A 20,250-nucleotide genomic window follows, 5' to 3' on the forward strand; every position below is an offset into this window, starting at 1 on the left:
TCTTCTACTTTCTTATAAAACGTTTCTAAGAAGTGACGCAAATCATGTTCGATAAATGTTCAATTTCATTATGATTTATAGACAAACATCAAGTGACCTTTTGGTAAACTTTTGTAATGTAGTGTCACTTCTGTTTTCCTAATGTTTCTGAGAAGTGACCAAAGTGTTCCTCCTAATATTTCCGAGAAGTGACCAAAGAGCGTCATGTTCTGCTGTCAAAGCACCTGATAATGTTGTGATTCTGTGGTCAATAGTTCCTCATTAAAAGAGTATAAATGATCTGCTCTTCAGTCCATTTGATGGACTACCTCACACAATGGATTCCATGGGTCATGACGCGTGTGTGTGTGCCCTTAGCCATCTTTTCTAAGCATCTTCTCTAGCATCTTTGGCTGAGGCTATAATGCTTATTATATTGTGAAACTGTTTCTGTCTCTCTCCTCTGCATCTGCCGTGATTTTTAAACTTACAAAATTGCATGATTTACTTTTTCATCCAGCACGGTGTCTCTGAAACTCGTTATCTTCTAGATTACACAATGCTATTTTTGATTAGCTTTGTGCCTTTGACATTTAATGCTTAAAATTGTTCTTTAATAAAGTGCTTCTCTGACTCAGTTCTGACTCAGTTCCTGCATTTCACACGTGTGTCTTAATATTATTATTATAGATAGCACATTTATAGGATGAAAAAACCACCCTACAACAGTATGTGGCCAATAACATAAAAATCACCCTTCACATCTGCCAATTCATGACTTCTTGGAAAGTGGATGTAGTGGTCCTTGTAGGTCAACAAAGCGGACAGGACATCACGTAGCACCATGCTATACATAGCTTGAGACATCCCACTGGCAATGGCCACTGGGTACTGAAACAAACCAGTTGCAAAGAAATGCAAGACAACCATCACCTTAACTGTTGGTGTGAAAGCAGACAGATAGGTTCTGTGAGGCCTCAGATGGGACTCTAACTAACCATATAGGTCTTGAAGGGCAAGGCGATCCAGACAGAATTTCCTTATGATGTCCTCATTCTTCATGTTCTCAAGCACTGGGAACGGATGTTGCAAAATTGGTCATCTCCTACATAATATAAAAGGGGTAAAATGTCAATTTAGTTCCCCTATGAGATATATTATACATCTTACATCTTGACTGACACAGCGCAAACAATGACTGGACTGTAACAAGAGCTTAATGCACAAGTCACATGAAGAGACACCTTGATCTCATGTAGTCGTACATGCGGTCAGTATGTACATACCGACTACTTACAAAACAGAATTTGACTATGTGAATGGTGAATGGTGCACTCCTACATCTTGTGTCACCAACTCTGGGAGTAGGTGACACAGCACATGTTGGATACAGCAACACTGCAGATTTCTACATAGCTGCTGTACCTGCCACACCTTCATGCTTAAGTCGCACAGAGCACAACTTTTCTACACAATGAACACAGTGTGTGTAAGCTGATCAACTATCAACATGAATACAGCAATGTACACAGTGAAATAGGCACAATATGAGGTCAGTCCACCACTAATGTGGGTTGATTAGCCATCTCACACATTGACATGTTCACAAATATGAGACTCCATTAAACACCAAATCTGTGTACATGCACACAAATATTAGCGGTGGGAGGCAAATTACGTTCCGCTTGCGGAATTTGCAAAATTTTGGTGTTTTCACATTCTGGCAGAACGCGAAAATGTCGAAACTTCCACGATCCGCAGCGGAACATAATTCAGGGACATGAGGGCAGTAGAAAATACTTCAGTTGAGTAGAGGTATGGCGCAAAATGGTGGCATCTTCTTGGTAAATAATAACTATCAGGGCAGGATTCATTCTGGCGCCATTCTCCTGTCACAAAAATTAAACCTCAACAGAAAGCACTTACAGATATAAATAAAGCAGGTGCCCGAGTTGAAGCTCAAATTCAGTAACGTATTAAATAGCCCAAAAAATTAGTGAGCACTGTCGAGGTTAGGCAGGTGTGCTTTCTCCCCATATCTCTCATCTACAAATAGCTGTAGTCCTTGATGGAGGTCTTTGCGTCCATGAGTTTCTCAAGCACAATCCCAGGATAGTTCTTGTGACCAGGAGGCTGCTTTCCCCTCATTTGCTGCTCTGATCAGTCTCTGACCCTATCAAGAGGCTTTGTGAACTCGCAAAGAAACCCCGCCCGTTCGGCCCCGCCCCAAACACACTAACAGTATGCAACTACTTCCCGCCATTTCCCCACTACGATGGACAGCTCACTCAAGGGACTGCGGGGACTTTTGGCTCGGTGATAAAGTTACAGACACATACGGTCACTGATTAGCCAGTAGAAAGTACTCCAGAAAATTAGTGAGCACTGTCGAGGCTAGGCCGGTGTGCTTTCTCCCCATATCTACAGTCTACAATTAGCTGTAGTCCTTGATGGAGGTCTTTGCATCCATGAGTTTCTCGAGCGCAATCCCCGTGTAGTTCTTATGACCAACCGCGGGCCCGGTCATTGGGTACAATTGAAAGATGCAGGATTTTGGTAGTGACCGCCTGGCCCCCGCGGTGTGACACCGCCTATGCCATGTCATTGCAGCCAATGGGAGCCACGATCGCAGTGTTGCAATACAATTTTGAAACTCGCAGTAGGCGGGCTCCGCAACCGAGGTCCCGGGTATTGGATACAATTGAAAAATGCAAACCAGGCAGACCAATTGCAGCAGCAGAGTACCACTGAAAGAACCCCAGGGGCCTATAAATGTCGGTGAGAGAACCACACATTTCACTTGCATCCATACACTGCTGCCTGCCATTCTTCACCAACAACTGCTGTTGTTTCTGTATTATGGACCCAGTAATGGCAAAAACTGAGAACATCAGGGCCTGTCCCTTCACCACAGGGGAGCTGGAGGTCCTGGTGGGCAAGGTCCATGCACAGTATGGGAGGCTATATGACGCACCAGATGTACTGGTCTGAGAAAACGTTTGAGAGTGTTCAGAATGCTCACATGATGTTGCTCTGCAGTAGTATGTGCCTGTGAGTGCAAGTCATTGTGCATGCATCCATACTTTGCATATAGCATGCCCTATAAATGGCCTATTAAGAATTGCATTTGAGTATGTGGGGAGGATAGCAATATGGACACTTCTAAAGCTCTTCTTCAGTAAAAATTAACCCACGTTGGTCTGAGACTGGGTAATGTAAATGTGTGATACACTGCCTAGCATGCTGACTTTATGTCAATTGTGTGGGTAGCCTTATTTCCACAGATCCATGACTGCATTGAAGGATGGGAGTGACATGCAGTGGTTTTGCAGCCATACAGCTACAATGCTGGTTTGAGTCACTCGAATTCTGAACAAACATCGCATGTGCTATGTAATGTCATTGTCCATTACGTCTTCACATGCTCATTTGTGACATTACAAATGTATTTTGTGCAGAGGGTACTAAATGATGTGTGTACAGTTTTTAATTTGCCCCTCTGGTGATGTGTGCATTATGCACAAGAGTACAGACCTAAGTGTAACACTCTTGGTGGTAATTCACATAGGACACATCAGATTAATGTGATTCGGAGATGTCATCCTTCCATTGATTCCATAATGTGTTCAGTCTTGCATGTGTAGGCACTGTGTGCCCTCTCATATTGTACATGCATGTTATTTCACTAATGGCCCACATTTAACCTCAGTGTGAGTCCCTCTGGCCTGCACAGAAACTGCCCAATGGGACCAGGACCCACCACTAAATGGACTGAGTGAAACATATGTGTTGTCCACCACCCTATTTCTCAATGAGCTATCTTAGGCCTGAGGATTGCAAAAGACAGGACTACACCTTGTGAGAAGAGTGTTGAATGTAAGATAATGGCCCTAAATCTGACCACCATGACTTATGTAGCCATGCACTGCTCAAGAGCATTGAGGTGTGTGTAGTGTTGTACACAGTGAGCCTGCCACAACACAACATTTCAAATGTATTATATGCCATGCTCATTCACATACTGCATCGCAGATGAGGGCCATTTTCACATTGATTACTGTGCTGGTACTCTGCATGTGCATGAGATGGCCAAGTGCTGTGTCCATCATCATACATATATACATTTCTATGAGATTATTCAATCCAAGTGTACTATGTGTCATGCTGTATGGCCTCTGCTCAACCATTATGTATTAGTGTGCTATGTATTTTTATGCTCCTGTACTGACACATGTTGGTACACAACACAGTGTCACTGAAACTTCCTCTTCGTGTCTCCCATGCCTGCAGCTTAAGGTACATTAGTGTAAGGCGATATGGAGGGCCATTGCACGCAAGGTGCGGAATCTGGGTGTCTCCAACCGACAGCATACACACTGTCGCAAGAGGTGGGATGACATCTGCCGACTGAGCCAAAACGTGGCAAAGATGATGCTGGGAGTGCTCCCTCAGAGTGGGAGGTTGGCGTGCAGGAGCATATGCTGCAGTATGAGTGTCATAGACATCACCTGGCAGTGAACATCATGTTAGTGTGCATACATAGATGTGTGCTGTGCACAAAAGATGAATTGTGACATCTACACAACTGACACCAATGTACAACTGCAGTTGTGCTTCGAAGCCCCAACATGGTGGATATCAGTAGCTTGTAGCCATTGCAAAAGGACATTTTGGAGTTTGGATCTGTGGTGTTCTCTTTGAGAGACTGCATATGTGACAGAGACAACATGGTTTGATATATAGCTGTCTCACCTATAGGCACATAGGTATGCTTACAAACAATAGTATGTGTGGTTACAGGGAGGCACAGGGCCAGCTCGTTGGCGGTGTCAATGCCACATGGAGCATTACTATCAACTATGCATGCTTCCATGCATAATCTGATGATTGCATAAATATAGCACAAGCTGAATGTACATGGAGAAGTTCAACATGGGAGTATCATTTTAACATTTTGTGCTTTGCTTGCATATGATGTTTGTGAATATGGCACTATACTGAACCTATGTCTCTGTCTCTTGCAACATCTATAGAGGGCAGGGAAGGACGGAGGATCGACACTAGTGTGGAAGATACCGGCACGACTGCTACACCTGTTAACTCAAACTGAGGGGACCTGCACCTCGGAGGGGGACTGGAGTGCCCTGGATGATTCACGCCCAGAAACGCCAACCTTCACATCTTCAGACTCCAACGGTGACTCCTCGATGTCGGCGGGCACAGGAAGTTCCATATCTGCCTCTTCTTCTACCACACCTCGTCCACTGCCCACCCTCCCAGATGCTCCCACAAGTGCTGTCCTTGCATGCAGCCCTAGGAAGTGTAGAGCCTCCTTTCCTCCATGCACAAACACATTTCAAAGGCAGATTCAACCAAAACGTCAACTTCCACCCACACCCCGGTGAAGCAGGGACAAGAGAGGAAAGTGGGGGGTTTACCTCGACAAAAGGGGATGTGGGGGAAGAGGTGAGGCCACCCCGAGTGTACCACCAGGTCCAGCAAATCCCCAGAAGGAGAGCCACCTGCACCTGATCCACCTTTGGTGGAGAGTGACACTGTTCTGCTCACCTCACTTACACTCCTGCCAAGACATTTGTGGGCTATCGGATCCCCAAACAGTTGAGACCCAGCCCTCAACATTCACCCTCAAACACTGCGTCTCCATGCAGCATGTCTCCACCTCCTCATTCCACAACTCCACCAGGTCCAAGTAGCCCTCAGGCTCTCACAGCCACAGATGCCTCTACCCCCGCCTGGTCTCTCTCTCCCTGGTCCAGTCCTCAAACTGGCCCCAACAATCAGCCCCTTCCCAGTTCAACTTGAAGACAATTTTTAAGCCAAGTCCTCCTCCCCACACCATTTCTTCCACAGCGGTGCCTGGACTGCCCATATGTAGCCCCAAGCTGTGGTGATTCCCATGGCAGTGGACGGTGTTACCCATTTGATGTGCAACTTCTCGTACACACATGTGCAGACTAGAAATAAGGACTGGCCTATGGCCTTGCGGTTTGGTACTTTTGATGACCATTTCCTGTGCAGTTTCTCATGCACACATGTGCGGACTAGAAATATGGACTGGCCAATGGCCTTGCTGTTTGGTACTTTTGATGCCCATTTCCTGTGCAGTTTCTCATGCACACATGTGCGGTCTAGAAATATGGACTGGCCAATGGCCTTGCTGTTTGGTACTTTTGATGCCCATTTCCTGTGCAGTTTCTCATGCACACGTGGTGGGCTAGAAATATGAACTGGCCAATGGCCTTGCTGTTTTGTACTTTTGATGCCCATTTCCTGTGCAGTTTCTCATGCACACATGTGCATGCTGGGAATTTGTACTGGCCAATGGACTTGCTGTTTTGCACTTTTGATGCCTATCCGGTTATTATGTAATAAAGACTGTTAGAAACAGAATGGAGGCAGCACCAAGGATGAAGTAGACCAGGACCACGTAGTATCAAAAATAAATTCTTTTATTTTTTCATTTATAAGACAGCCAACGCGTTTCGCTCCCCAACCATGGGAGCTTCGTCAGGGCAAGGGTGTTTATCAGATCTTGAAGCGACGGAATGGCGTCAATGAAATCGTTTGATCAAAACAGTACGGATGCCTATATCAAAATTCCGATATCCGGATAATGTTTTAAACACGTCAAGGGTTTATAAGTAAAAGACAAAATTTATCCAAGAAGGTGATGTTCCAAAGATTAATGTAAAGTTTTTGGCATCCAAAGACAAGCACATGCGCAGACCATAATAAGCTGCCACCATAAATGCTAAAAGCGTCCTGTTAGTGCGGTGTCCCCATGACGGATTCGATCGACCAGATAAAGACTGTTACTCATGTTGTGACTCTGAGGGTTGAGGGTGCAATAATGGTTGTTTATGAGGATTTACTCGTATCCTAATCATTGAATAGTCAGGTTGGCTAAATTGAACACATTCAATCAATATGGAGCTAAAGAGGGGTATAGAAGCCAGGTCGCTCTCCTCTCAATTCATCCAAAAACACAAAAGGCTTGTTTCTTAAGGCTTCATACTTCTCTAATGTGGACGTAGACTAATTCTCTTTCTATCTACGTACATTACACCTATATAGCTTTTTAAGGTAGTATCTAACTACTTCTTTTGCCTATTCTCCAATCTATAAAAAGGTGTCTTTTGTTAAATGACAGTCAGAAAAGCCCATCTATTTATATTTAGAAGGGTATCTTTGGTGTATCTACCAACAAACACACCCATCCATGTGTTTTAATAATCCAAAAGTGAAAAATAGTAAAAAAAAAGCAAAATGGCCCCTCACGTGCGCACCACCAGTCAAGCTTGCTGATTGGTACTCACCAGCTATGCTCACTTTTATCATAATCGGCAACCATATTGCTGAAACTCATAAGTGCCCAAAAAAAGTGATCAAAGGATTCCAAAATAACACACCCTATGTGTATTTTGCGACTACCACCAAAAAAACAAGACCCAATATTGTATAAAAACTGAAGTAAGATGCACAGATGTACCAATTTTATTCTTTCCTTGTGCGTTGGCATGGTTTTCCAGCACTGTGCACTCCACTTTGGGCTAGTCCATTTATTGTCATACATTGCTGCTGACCTATTTTATGTGTATGTGGCAGAGTTTCAGTGTGGGATTTGTCTGAGGAACTTGACATGCAGTGTGAACAGTTCCATGGTTGTTAATATGCAGAGTGACTCTTCATTTATTAGTTTACTCAGTTTGATTCACATGAGTGGAAGGGAAGTGTGAGGAGGAGGTTTGTCCAGCCCCTGACCTACTGTGCAGGCTATTCAACTTCACCCCCACCTTCTCAGTCAATCTACCTTGCCCTTTGAAGTGTGAGGTGCGAGGTCAAGCCACACCTGACTGCTAAATAGTGCATTAGGGGCACAAGAGGGGCAAACGGCATGTCAGAAATAGATGTGGGAAGCGTCTCGTGGGCTGTTGCCAACTGATGTGGCCCACCATATGGGTAGGGTGAAAGTGGAGCCCTTGGCAGTGGTCCAGACTGCCCATGCCTGGCGCCAGCCATGTGCGTAGGTTTTCTCGCGTCTTCACAGCTGCAGTGATGTGACTGGGACATTGCAGTGATTTGGATGTTGATGGGTGACCCAGATGTGGAGGTGTTGAATTCTAGCAAGCAGGACATGTGTGAGTACACTGGGGGATATGTTCCTGTCTCCACCAGAGTGTCTGATGTGGACAGGAAATGTATTTCAGCACAAGAGTTGTGTGTTGTGGTTTTATGCGGAGATGTGCTATTTAATCACCTGCGGTGTTGACCGCAGCAACATCTTATATGCTGGTGGTGGATCAGGTACAGCAGCGGAAGGGCTTGCAGAGCTGGATTCATAGCAGTCAGGAACACGTGGAGGTGCCTGGTATTCAAGTTTCGATCTCCGCAATAGTGCTTCTGCCATCTCCGAGTGGCGGGTTTCTCCGCTGCGTTCTGATGGGCTGTTTGAGGCACCGTGATTTGTCCAGCAGTCGTACCATCATTCTGCACTGTGGTCTTTCTCTGTTGGCTCCCTCCACCGCCGATGCGGAAGGAAATTTCTGGCGGATCTCGAAACTTCGCAGCGGACGGGAAATAGACTTTCTTTGCCCATTATAATATGGCGGACGTGAGAACCGCTGCTGGAGTGCGGAAAAGGACGTTTTTCCACCAGCACTGCGGATGTGCCAAACACCGACATCCTAATGAGCCCCTATGTTTCAATTTGAGAGCTGGATCATGTATATTAAGGAGGTTAGTTTAATTGAAACCCACAGGGAATCAGTATATTGTAAACCAACCTATTAATACATAGGTTGGTTCACAAAATACCGATGTATTTGGTTGGAGTTGGTGTATAAATTGCACTCACTTCAACTGAATGCAATTTAGTATATTCCGAAAAAATAAAATCACAAATTGTAATTCGTTATTTGATGCAATTTAGGATTTCTTATTATGAATTTTTGTACCACAGGCTCAGAGTATACAGATTGTCCAGCGATCCTTTCACAGGGCCTCATTCTGCGATTAATATTTTACTCTCCTAATTATAATAACATAGATCCTGATTTATAAAACTGACTTCCTTTTCAGTCTATTTTCCACAGCATGTAAACCTTGTAAAATTGATTCTTAAAGGTTGAAAAGTGTTCTTCTGATATCAAGTTTTCAATTTCCATTAAAGTCTGATCAGTCTATTCTGTCCAATTCTGACAGCAAACAGGTCTTTGTGCAAGGTCTAGCCTTTCTTATCCGATCTGACGTCATCCCTGCTGGTTTTCGTCCAGCTAATGCTTATCCCATCAGCTGCTTGAACCTTCTCAGTTATGGTCCCATTAGGACAGTGTTTGCCTTCAGGCATAGATCCAGATGAAGGAAGAATTCTAAAGAGGTAGATTAATCTCTGTGCAGCACACAGTGCAGCCGGAGCCCTCAGCTCCATTTATTACCAGGGGGAAAAAACAACCCTGTGATGGATTTTATATGTTTTAAACCAATGGACCAATTTCATGGGTTAGGGCGCTAATGAAAACAATGCTGGTTTCAGTGAAATTGAAAGATGTGGAGCTTATGTGCTCTGACTTGTAATGGAAACTGCAGCGTTAGACTCCTTACTGAAGTCCTTGGTTACAGAACTATCATTTATGAGAACATCTCACCCAATTCTATATTTCATTCAAGGAATGACACTGTTTTTGTGCATTTTTATTGATTTCAAATAAGATTATGACTAAGACCCCCAACCTCCCGCAAGCGCATCTGATTGAATCTGAAAAATAGTGGACAAGCGACAATACTTCATTAATTAGTGGTGCATATTCAACCCAAGCCCACGCGGTTACTTGCATTTACATATAATGTGCTCAGAAATAGATGTATTTAAAGGGTGAACAATGAGGAACATCCATTGCCCTAGGTTGTTCCAAGACTGAAACCTAGAAGAGATTCAGAATAATATACACAACTAGGGCCCACATGCATCAATCTCGGCTTTTGCGATTTCTATCGACAAATATTGACAAATTGCGATAAATAGCGATTCGCAATTTAGAAATCGCAAAAGCCTATGCATGATTATTTTTTTAATTTTTATGCAATTCAGTAGAAATCGCTATTTTTACCGAATCGCATAAAAAATGCGATTTTCAAATTGCGAATTCGCAATTCCCATTCATTCCTATGGGCCAAAAGGCCCATAGGAATGAATGGGAATTGCGAATTCGCAATTTGAAAATCGCAATTCCTCAATCCATTTCAAGGGTGGAGAGGGGGGTCTAAATGACCCCCCCATGCACCCCTGAAATGTATTTTTCGCATCATGTTGCATACACACATGTCCTAAGGACATGTGTGTCTGTAACATGAATGTTTTAAAAATGCATTTTCTGCATTATTTACACTTTTTGAAAATTTACCGAGTAGTTCAACTACTCTGTAAATTTGTCCCTCTAATTGCGAATTCGCAATTTAAAAAGTAATCATGCATTGCTTTTAAGAAATCGCAAGTTTGCGATTTCTTAAAAGCAATCGCAATTTTAAAAATCGCAAAAATGTTGCGATTTCTAAAATTGCTTGATGCATCCAAAAAAGCATTTTTGGAATCGCAAACGGCCGATTTTAAGGAATCCCACCGTTTGCGACTCCAAATATGCTTGATGCATGTGGGCCCAAATGTTGCACAATGTAAAGCGAATAACGTAAAATAAAGTCTGATTATTAGTTAGGACATTGAGCAGGCAAACTTTCAGTTGGTACTTTTTGTCCTCATTTTGCTTGGCACCTTCGACTAGAAACGCATCATTTGAATATTGACAAATTGTCGATGACTTTACATTACTGCAGACTTTTGTCTTTTTTTCTGGACAAAACATTGTTGAAACACTCCAACGGATGAAATATGTCAACTTACACCGCCCAGCGCATTCACACTGATACAAAGGTCCAGCATAAGGGAAATAAATATCACCGAAAGGTTTGATCCTGGCCAGCGCCGATTGATGCTGCCTAACTTTGTAGGAATAATTTTAGTTGTGTCTCTTCACTTACTTAAAAAATTGTGCAGCAAAGGTTTGGTTACATTTTTTAACCTGGAGAAGAAACTGGGGTCTGCATTAAAAACTTCACTTCTGATAGTGCGGAAGAAACTATTTACAGAAACATCATGGATCTTAGTTCTCACTGATTTCTCCTTGGAGCATACATTATGTAGGCAGTCCATCTGTCCTCTTTCTATGTAAGAAATATCGAAAACTGCTTTACACTCTCCGATCTCTTCCAGAGTTCTTCTCTTGACTTTGACAATATTATGACATTCTTCTTCCACTGTCCATCAACTGGTGACTTAGGATTAGTATTTCCCTGCTGGGGGATGTGTGGTCTGGCACCTGGATGTGTTCTTTTCAAGAACTGCAGTTGTCATGTACCCTATCACACACGTAATTTCATATTTACTTTCAATTGCGTCACTCACTAGGGACATACATTCTCCAGGGCGTGACACTCCCTGAATTCAGTCCCCTAGAGGCATAAACCCTGATGGGGCACTACCAAAGCGGGGGCATCTCCCAGAATGCAGCACACATTGAAAAAGGAAAGACAAGGAATAATAAAGATATTTCTCCTTGTTTGTCTTCCTTATGCCTCCCCTGGGTAGGTGTACGTTTTTGTCGCTGCCTCAGATGTATGATTTCTCCAAAATATGGGGCAGTGTCAAAATGCCATGGATGTTGCTGAGAACACCCCCAGAAACACCCATTGCTTGCCATTTTTAGACAGAAAACTTAGTTAAAGGGGACAATATTTACGAGGCAGCATTAGGCCAAAAAAAGTGGCTTAGTGCTGCCTCCTAAATATGGAGCAGGCTCCTGCGCCAGGGAATATCACAAAAAGGGAGGTTCCAATGGCACAATCGGCCTCATAAATGATGACCTAAGTTTGCTGCTAATTTTTCGTGTGGGGATTCTAAGCCCCAGACTACACTACCCTAAGAGGAGAGACCAGGATTTACGCCATTGCTGCCTGCTTGCGCTGCAAACCACCTGGAGACATCCCTCAGTGCAGGACGGTAAGTTTACTGCCGGGCCTTTGCATGGGAGCTCCAAGTCTCAAACTACACTGCACTGAAAAGAAGGGGCCAGGATCTTGCTCCTTCCCACCATTTCTGCCCGCTTGCGCTATGCTAGGTTTGCTGCCGGTACTTCATGTGGATATTCCAAGGCATGGTCTATCAATCAATCAATCAAAAAGCATTTGTAAACCGCAACACTGTTATCCCTAGGGGTATCTGAGTGCTGAATCTCCGTCGAAGAGCCAGGTCTTTAGTCTCTTACTGAAGTCTGCCAGGTCTTGGCAGTGACCTAGAAGAAGGAGTGGCCATGCTGCTGCTGTGATGAGTGTGGGTGTGGGTGTGAGGGAAAGTGAAGAGGAGCTCAGACGTTTAGCAGGTTGGTGGAAGTTCAGTCGATAGTTGATGTAGGCAGGTCTGAGGTCATGGAGGGCTTTGTAGGCATGCGTGAGGATCTTGAACTTGCATCTCTTCTGGATGGGGAACCAATGGAGGTCTCCCAGGTGTGATGCGATGTGGGTTTGTTTGAGGAGGTCCAGGACATGTCTGGCTGTAGTGTTCTGTAGGGCCTGGAGTCTTCAGGGGAGCTGGGTGGAGATTCCGGCATAGAGGACGTTGCCATAATAGAGCAGCTGGTGATGAGGGCCTGAGTTATGTTCTTTCTGATGTTGGTTTGGATTCATCTGAAGATTCTGCAGAGCATGCCATGCGTGTGGAAGCAGGAGGAGGAGACTGCATTGACTTGTTGTTTCATGGTCAGCTGGCAGTCAAGGATGTTGCTGAGGTTGCGTGCATGGTCGGTCAGTGTGGATGGAGTTCTGCCAACCTCCAGCAGTGGTCCCATGCAGAGGTGTTCTACCTGACAATCAGTACTTCAGGTTTGTTAGAATTGATTTGGAGGCTGTTGTCTCTCATCCATTTGGCTATGTTAGTCATGGCATTGCAGTAGTTGGATTTGGCGTTGTAGGGGTCCTGTGTGAGTCAGAGGCCCATTTGGGTGTCCTCTACGTAGAAAATTATGTTGAGTCTGAGGGATCTGATGACATCTGCGAGGGGTTCATGTAGATGTGGAACAAGGAGGGTGTGAGGTATGATCCTAGTGGTACACTGCATATGATGTCTTTGGCTGTAGAGGTGAAGGGAGGCAGTCGGATGTTCTGTGTGCATCCTGTGAAGAATGTGGTGAGCCGCTTGAGGGTGTCTTGCTGCATGCCTATGTTGTCGAGTCTGTTGATGGGGGTGTTGTGGGAAATGTTGTTGAACGCAGGAGATATTAGGAAGGATCAGGGTTACAGTTTTGCACAGAATCCTGATTGTGAAGCATCCAGTAGGTGGTTAAGTTCCAGGAATTTGATGAGCTTCTGGTTGATGGCTTTCTCAAGTACTTTGGCCGGGTAGGAGAGCAGGGAGATCAGCAAATATTTCCTTTTAGGAGGCTGAGCCAGTATTTTTCTGCTTCCCACCACTGCCACCCACTTGCGCTACAAAGTGCCTGAGGACATCCCATGGCATGGGACACTATGTTTGCTGCCGGTCCTTTGTTTGGGGACTCCAAGCCCAAGATAACACTGCCCTAAGGAGGAGAGGACAACATATTGCCACTTTCCGCCATTGCCACTTGCTTGTGCTTCAAAGCACCTAGAGACATCCCACATCGCAGGAAGTGCACAGCCTACACCTGAGAAAAGCCAGGGCATGGGTGGGCCCATCCTGCGCCTATCAGTGACAGGAGTAGGCAGAGCAGGCTCACCCTCCTTGGTCCTTGAACAGGACTCTGTCTTTTTCCCCAGAAAGTGCTATATGGGTGCATAAACTGGTCTGATTACATTTTATTGGTTGTGTCTACTACCATTTACTTATTGAGGCAGGGGTGGAGCCAAGTCTGCCTGTCTCTAGGACTATAACAAGGTTTGCCTTAGGAATCTGGGAAGGTCTGGGGATCTGGGCTTCCTCTTTTGACTGACAACGTGCCTGTATTATCTGTGTATTTCTTTCGGCGATACCTTTCAAACACCCCTTGTGTTGCAGGCCTCCATTCTTGGGGGTGGGAAGGTATGTCTGGGATTTGGCTAGCTGATGTTGTTGCAAGATGGGGAAAAGGAAAGGGGTATTTGCATAACCCAGTCAATAAGCGACCCAGGACCAGCCAATCCATACTCTCCCACCTAAACACTACTGCGAGGGCCATCACAGAGTATATTATCTACATGGAAGAGGAGTTAGTTGACATCCAGTGTGTATCTAGTGCAGTGACGAGGTAGGATTCTGTGGGGTCCACTACCGGTCCCCCTTTTAACAGTGCTTTTAGTCCTCCCCAGTATCGCCTCCTTCTGGCCTATTGCCTGATACTTCTGCCCAGTCTTGCCCTTTGGCTAATCCCCTGGCCTAGCTTTCCCAGCAAGGATGCACCACCTGCAGACACCCTCAAGTGAGGTTTGGCCCCCAACACACAGGTCGAACACATTCCACATGCAAGAACCCAGAGGGAAGGGACTAGGTTAAAGAATTGAATATATTGGGGTTGTACAGCAAATTCAAAGCAGTCTCCAAGATGCTAAGAGACTCTAATAAAGGGATTTGGCCCATGCGTTTGACTTGGTAGAAGCAAATAGCTTTGAGTTGGAGTGTTTCCAACATTTGGAGCGTCTTATTAAGACCAACTTCTATGATTTGGCCAGCCGTATTTCTAAGGTACAACAGCTCACTAGCAATCTGGGCACCTCTATGGTGGAAATACATTACGTTTTACCCTCCTAATAGACTTGGCATTGGTTGAGCAAGGCCTGCCTTGGCACCAGGTGTTACTCCTCATGCTGGTGTGGACATTGCATGATCTAGTTTGCCTCACATGTGTGAGGTGTGAGCAGGGATGATGGGTGCTGGTCCTTCATTTGTATGTCCCTTAGGTACCCCCACCATATTGCCTTACCTAGCTCAGCCTGGGCCCCTGCCACAAGGGGTCTCAATTTTATTGATAATTTCATACTTTCAGAACATAAGACATCGCGAGTCTTGAGGCTGATAAGAGGTGATCACCATTTTCCCACTGAGCACAGAGTGGAGACCTTGCCAGGCAAGGATGTTACTCAACTCACACCAGACTCAACGCCTTATGTGTTGGTTTTAGCTAATGCCCCCCATTAATCAAGAGTCAATTGAGAGTTACTAAAAACCTAAAAACAAAGTAAACCATTGGGTGTCCAGTAGCGTTGAGGTTGATCCCTCTTTTTGTTACAACATCATTATGGCACGTAGGGTGGTATGGAGTGGCCACTTGGTAAAACTACTGTTGTAATCAACTTATATATGATATGTTAACCACGACTGTTACCGGCCCCCTCTTTTTTAGTAACATCACTCTCCTACCTTTGGGTTTTTTCTATAATACCTTGAATCTAGTCCATGAGGGCAGGGGGGGAGAGAGTCCAGTTGACTTCTCAGAGGTCTAGAGTTGGCTATTCCCATCAACAGGCCCCCATGGCTCCACAGTTGACCACCCCCCAGCAGTTGAAGGCCCCTAGCTTACCTCTTTGTAATAGAGTTGAACCGCTCAGTGAGCTTGATACTCAGATTGACACAGCTCTGAATTTGATAACCCCACGAGACTTGACCACACAAGTATCCTTGGCAGATTCAAGATCTTAATTTGGAACATCAATGGGGCTCAGGGCAAACTAGCAACTGAGCTTGTATGTAGCTCTTGCAACATTGTTTGCCTACAGGAGACCTGGGAGCTCAGAAATGCCCTCTTTTGTGATGGGTTTGCTAGCTTTATTTTGCCTGCCACACCCTCCCTGCACTGGAGTGCCAAAGGAGGGATAGGCAAATTTGTTAACCTGAGTCTTAGTTGTAAAATGGAGGAGCTTAAATCTCACTTGACACACATCTTGGGAACTCTTCTGATCTTTTCTCGCTCACTTAGAATTTTGGTGGTCAATATCTATAACTCAGTTTCAGTTAGAAAGGAGCACAATGTGAGCCATGAACTGGGCAAGTTTTTGTATGATTATGCTTCAAATTCTTTTTTTTTAAGTCTTCTTGATGATGGCTGACTTCAACTTGCATATTGAAGATGCTCTGCGCACACTATTTATTTTCAATCAAAAGTAATCAGACAATCATTTTAGTGCTGCTCCATTCGTTGCACTTGGTGGGAGTGCCCTGCACATATGGAAACTGATTTGGTTGGGAAACTTCCCGTCCTGTTGAATGTGCGCACTATTTTCAGGGAACCATGCGTTCCTTATCAATGTCTTAAATGAAAACTTGTATCCTTTAAAAAATAATGTATTGAATTTCTTTTATTTTGTTTCATTCGTTTCATGAATCCTTTATTTCTCCTCGATACATTAAATCCATTTCATGAATTGTACCCAATGCATTTCGGGTCTCTATTAGGACCCTTCCTCAGAGGTCTCAAAAATGAAAAGCAACCAGCTAATTAATCCCAAACATCAAACCTGAATAATGTCTCAAACACATCGTGTTAAATACAAAATGTCATCCCTCTTTTCAAATCTAATATAAATGCGTGTACTGTTTTGAATACACTATAAATTGTTGTAAAGAAAATGATGGTTACAATCAGGAAACAAATTGATGCAGCAAGATGGCATACTATGACTCAAACGAAAGCAATATACTGAAACCCAACTGGTTGCAATTATTTAAGGAAAAGGTATTCGAACAGCGCTGGATAAATGACTTTAACGCGTTAATCACGAACAATGATTTTGCCCCACTAGCATTCTAAGTGTGTCTTCAGGAAACAATCTGCGCTGTTTCTACGAAAATTAAAAGGTACACAGGTTTTGAAACTTACTAGGAATTCACGAAAATAATCGCTCTTGTACACGCTGCACGCCGTTCTACGCGAGCAGTAACAAACGCACTATTTTCTTGCGCTCTGAAAGTAGCGTCCTGGCGCGATCACGTGTGGTGTGTGTAGCATCGTAAACTGATCACGTGCGCAAAGATTCTGCTAAATTTAAAGTGGCAAGAGATGTCAGAGTGTGACCTGTTTGTTAAAGTGGACCTGACTTCAACTTGCACACATGTCTATATTGTTTTTTGTATGAGGATGAGGAAACCCATTCTTTTGACATGTATCAAGAGCACCTTAAACACTCACAACAGGGGGCCTACCTAATCATCTGATGTTTGACCAGACCATTGTTAATCTATGCAGCAGGAGCGTCAATTCTCCAGCTCAAATTCCTACCTTTAAGGGTGCAGGGTCTAGCTCAATAATTGACTATATTTATGAATCGTCCTGTTTTTTTCCTTCCCTATTAGGGTTTGCTGTGTGTTGGCATTGCCTGAGGGATCATAATGCCCTTCAGGCCACCTTCTGTTGGCCAAATAACCCAATTAAGTAGGATTGCCTCTACAATGAACCTGTTAAGATTAAAGATCAAGGATAGGGTGACCAGGCGTCCCGGATTTGCCATGACGGTCCCTGTTTTTCACCAGCTGTCCGGGTAGATTTTGAGAAATTTAGCTCATGTCCCGGTTTTTGGAGAGGGTTGACTAAAAACGGGAGGAGGTGTTTTTTATGTTTTACAAAGCGGCAATAGTTCGCAGTTGTTCCAAGTAAGCAATTTATTTAACATGTAAGCTACTGGGTTTAAAAATAGCATCTTATGTATGTTCTTACTGCCTGTTTTGCAATTCTGTGCTGAGAAGCACTGTCATTCTGTGAGCTTGCTTGATGTAAACTTATAGTCTTTCTTCTATTTTTGTGAAATGTCTCGGTTTTTTGCTTTAAAATTCTGGTCACCCTAATCAAGGAGGAAGACTTAATTGGGCCAAGGTAGTCCCGTCCGATTTTAATCCTCAGCTGCTATCTTCCTCTCAAACTGATTTTCACACCTCCCTTGATGATAGATCTTTGGATCAGAACATATTGGCTACCTTTTCAAACATTACAGGGTGTTTTAAGGCTGTCCTTACCCTGCCCATTGCCACCCAGCTGGCAGCACCTGTGCAGTGGTTCAACAAGGGATACTCACAGACTCACAGGGTTCTTATGAGCACACTGCAAAGGCACCTTAGTAGTCCCGAAGAAGTGAGGAGGGCCTCTAATTATCTGGCACACAATGCCAGAACGAGAAATCTAAAAAAGGAGCTCTGGGACCGTTTACCGGAGTACTGTGAGTCTCAGGACAGTGTAGCATTTTGGAAAATTGTTAACCATCTTCTGTTCTCTCTTAAACAGGCCTCTACTCAGGCATTGACTTTTACTTTCCATCGTGGGACAACCAGTTTGAGGAGACTTATAAGTTTGATGATGTGGAGAAGTGTGGCTCAATGGTTAGAGCGGCAGACCCCGATGCATAGGTCTGGCCCGGGACCAGGGTTCAATTCCCCGCCTCGGCGGGTCTTGTGCTCAAAATTCCACCGACCTGATAATTCTCGCCTCGGTGCCTATTCCAATCATGGAGTCCCACTGTGCAACTCTGGGCAATAGCTTGCTTAATCTCCACAATGGCCCCCACAACGTTAAGGATGCCTGGCCTCCACCTTGGGGGTGCCCAGGAGTGGATGCCTCACAGGGAAAGCCAGGATGGGTTCCACAGCGGTATTCGTACAAGTGCCTTGAGACCCTTGCAGGTGAGTAGTGCGCTATACAAATATCAATTTACATTGAGAATCCACCAGACTAAGGTTGTTTGGACACTGGACGGTGCTTCGAGTGGGGAGTTAAACTAGCCATCCTGTCCCTCCCAGATAGCAAGGCTCCAGTAAAGATGGTGGACCGGAGGACTTGTGTAAAGCAGAAGTAGACATTTGGGCTCTCATAGTGACCCCGCACCTTAATGCCACTAGTAGTAGTTTGCTTCCTTTTCTATTATCATACCTAGTTTTAAGGAAGGCTTGAGATTCACCCTGCCTGTTTTTGCCCTATTTCTTTGGTGGATAGTGAGATCAAAATTATTGGACAGGTTCTCCTGGATCATCTCATCACATGGGAAAAAGACAATAATGTGCTCTCGGAAACCCAATATGGATTAGGCAGGGCAAGGAACTGTAGAACAGAACTTAAACCTCTTCCTATTGATCTCCAAATACACTATGGCAAAGGGAGAGACTGTTAATTTGGACTTCATGGACCTCAGAGCAGCCTTCGATAGGGTTAACAGAGCTAAGCTGTGGGGCACGCAGTGGCCCTTGGGGATCGAGCCCATGTTGATCACCTCCTCGTGTGACCTTCACAAGGGACAAACGGCATCCTTGAGATTTGGGACAAACAGAGAACATAGCGAGCCTTTTAGTCTGAAGAGGGGGGTCCATCAGGGGTGTATACTGGCCCCCTTACTCTTCATCCTTTACATCAATCGGCTGGAGACAGCCCTTCCACTCTGGAATTGGACGTATCAGGGCTTGGGGGTTGTATACTGCTAGCACTCATATTTGCAGATGATGCCGTCCGAATATCTTGTACAGATATGGAATTGCGGCATCTTTTAGATTAGTTTGTCTCCTTTCTGGATGACCTCGACTTGTCAACCAAGTACACCAAGTCCCACGTTATGGTGATCGGTCCCACAACATCTAGCACAAGAAAATTTGTGACCAAAGGTAATGATATTAGTAAAGTTGAGCACTTTTTTATCTGGGGATCTTCACTAGACTCACATTTTGCATGGTGACCCTTACTGCAAAAAAATGGAATGCTGTTTAAAAGGACAATTAACGTTATCAGTTTATTGGCTAGATGTTAAGGCTAATACCACACAGAATCCTCACTCAAAGTTCATAAGGCCTAATGTATCTCTGTGGCTTGTTTGGGTGTGACATTTGGTTTACGCTTCTATAGGCTTATTACAGATAGTTAAGAACACATTCTTAAGAGGATTCTTAAACGTTCCCCACGGAATCCCTAGCAGGATTGTTGATGAAGAATTGGATGTGGGGAACATAGCTGACTTGATTGGTTTATGCCCCTTGCTCTTATGGCTCTCTATCTGGCTCAAGGAAGCGCTCAAACTAAATAAAACACTCATGTGTGATTGTTTATTCCTGGATAATTGGTCTTGAATCCCCTGGATATTATACATTAAAAGCACTTTTTGATGACCTGTAATAGACCGTGAAGGGGTATATGGTATGGTTATGCATGCCTTTCTCTCTAGGATGAGAGCTGAGAGAGAGACCTCTGCTTTAAGCAAACACTCAATGTGTCCATTTGTTATGGTTGC

The 20,250-nt window shown here is 44.3% G+C and overlaps 1 long non-coding RNA gene across 1 annotated transcript in view; it reads right to left on the reverse strand.

The window, feature by feature from the left end:
* Positions 1-16,940, reverse strand: part of LOC147711303 (uncharacterized) — a 99,088-nt gene extending 82,148 nt beyond the window's left edge. Inside the window, exons 1-2 of the long non-coding RNA XR_015295689.1 lie at positions 16,872-16,940; positions 978-1,084 (exon numbers count right to left, since the gene is read on the reverse strand). This is a non-coding gene — a long non-coding RNA (uncharacterized LOC147711303). The remainder of the gene's footprint in view (positions 1-977; positions 1,085-16,871) is intronic.
* Positions 16,941-20,250: the final 3,310 nt, after the last annotated feature.

Source organism: Lissotriton vulgaris, chromosome 5 (genome assembly GCF_964263255.1).
Source record: "Lissotriton vulgaris chromosome 5, aLisVul1.2, whole genome shotgun sequence".
Lineage (NCBI taxonomy): Eukaryota > Metazoa > Chordata > Amphibia > Caudata > Salamandridae > Lissotriton > Lissotriton vulgaris.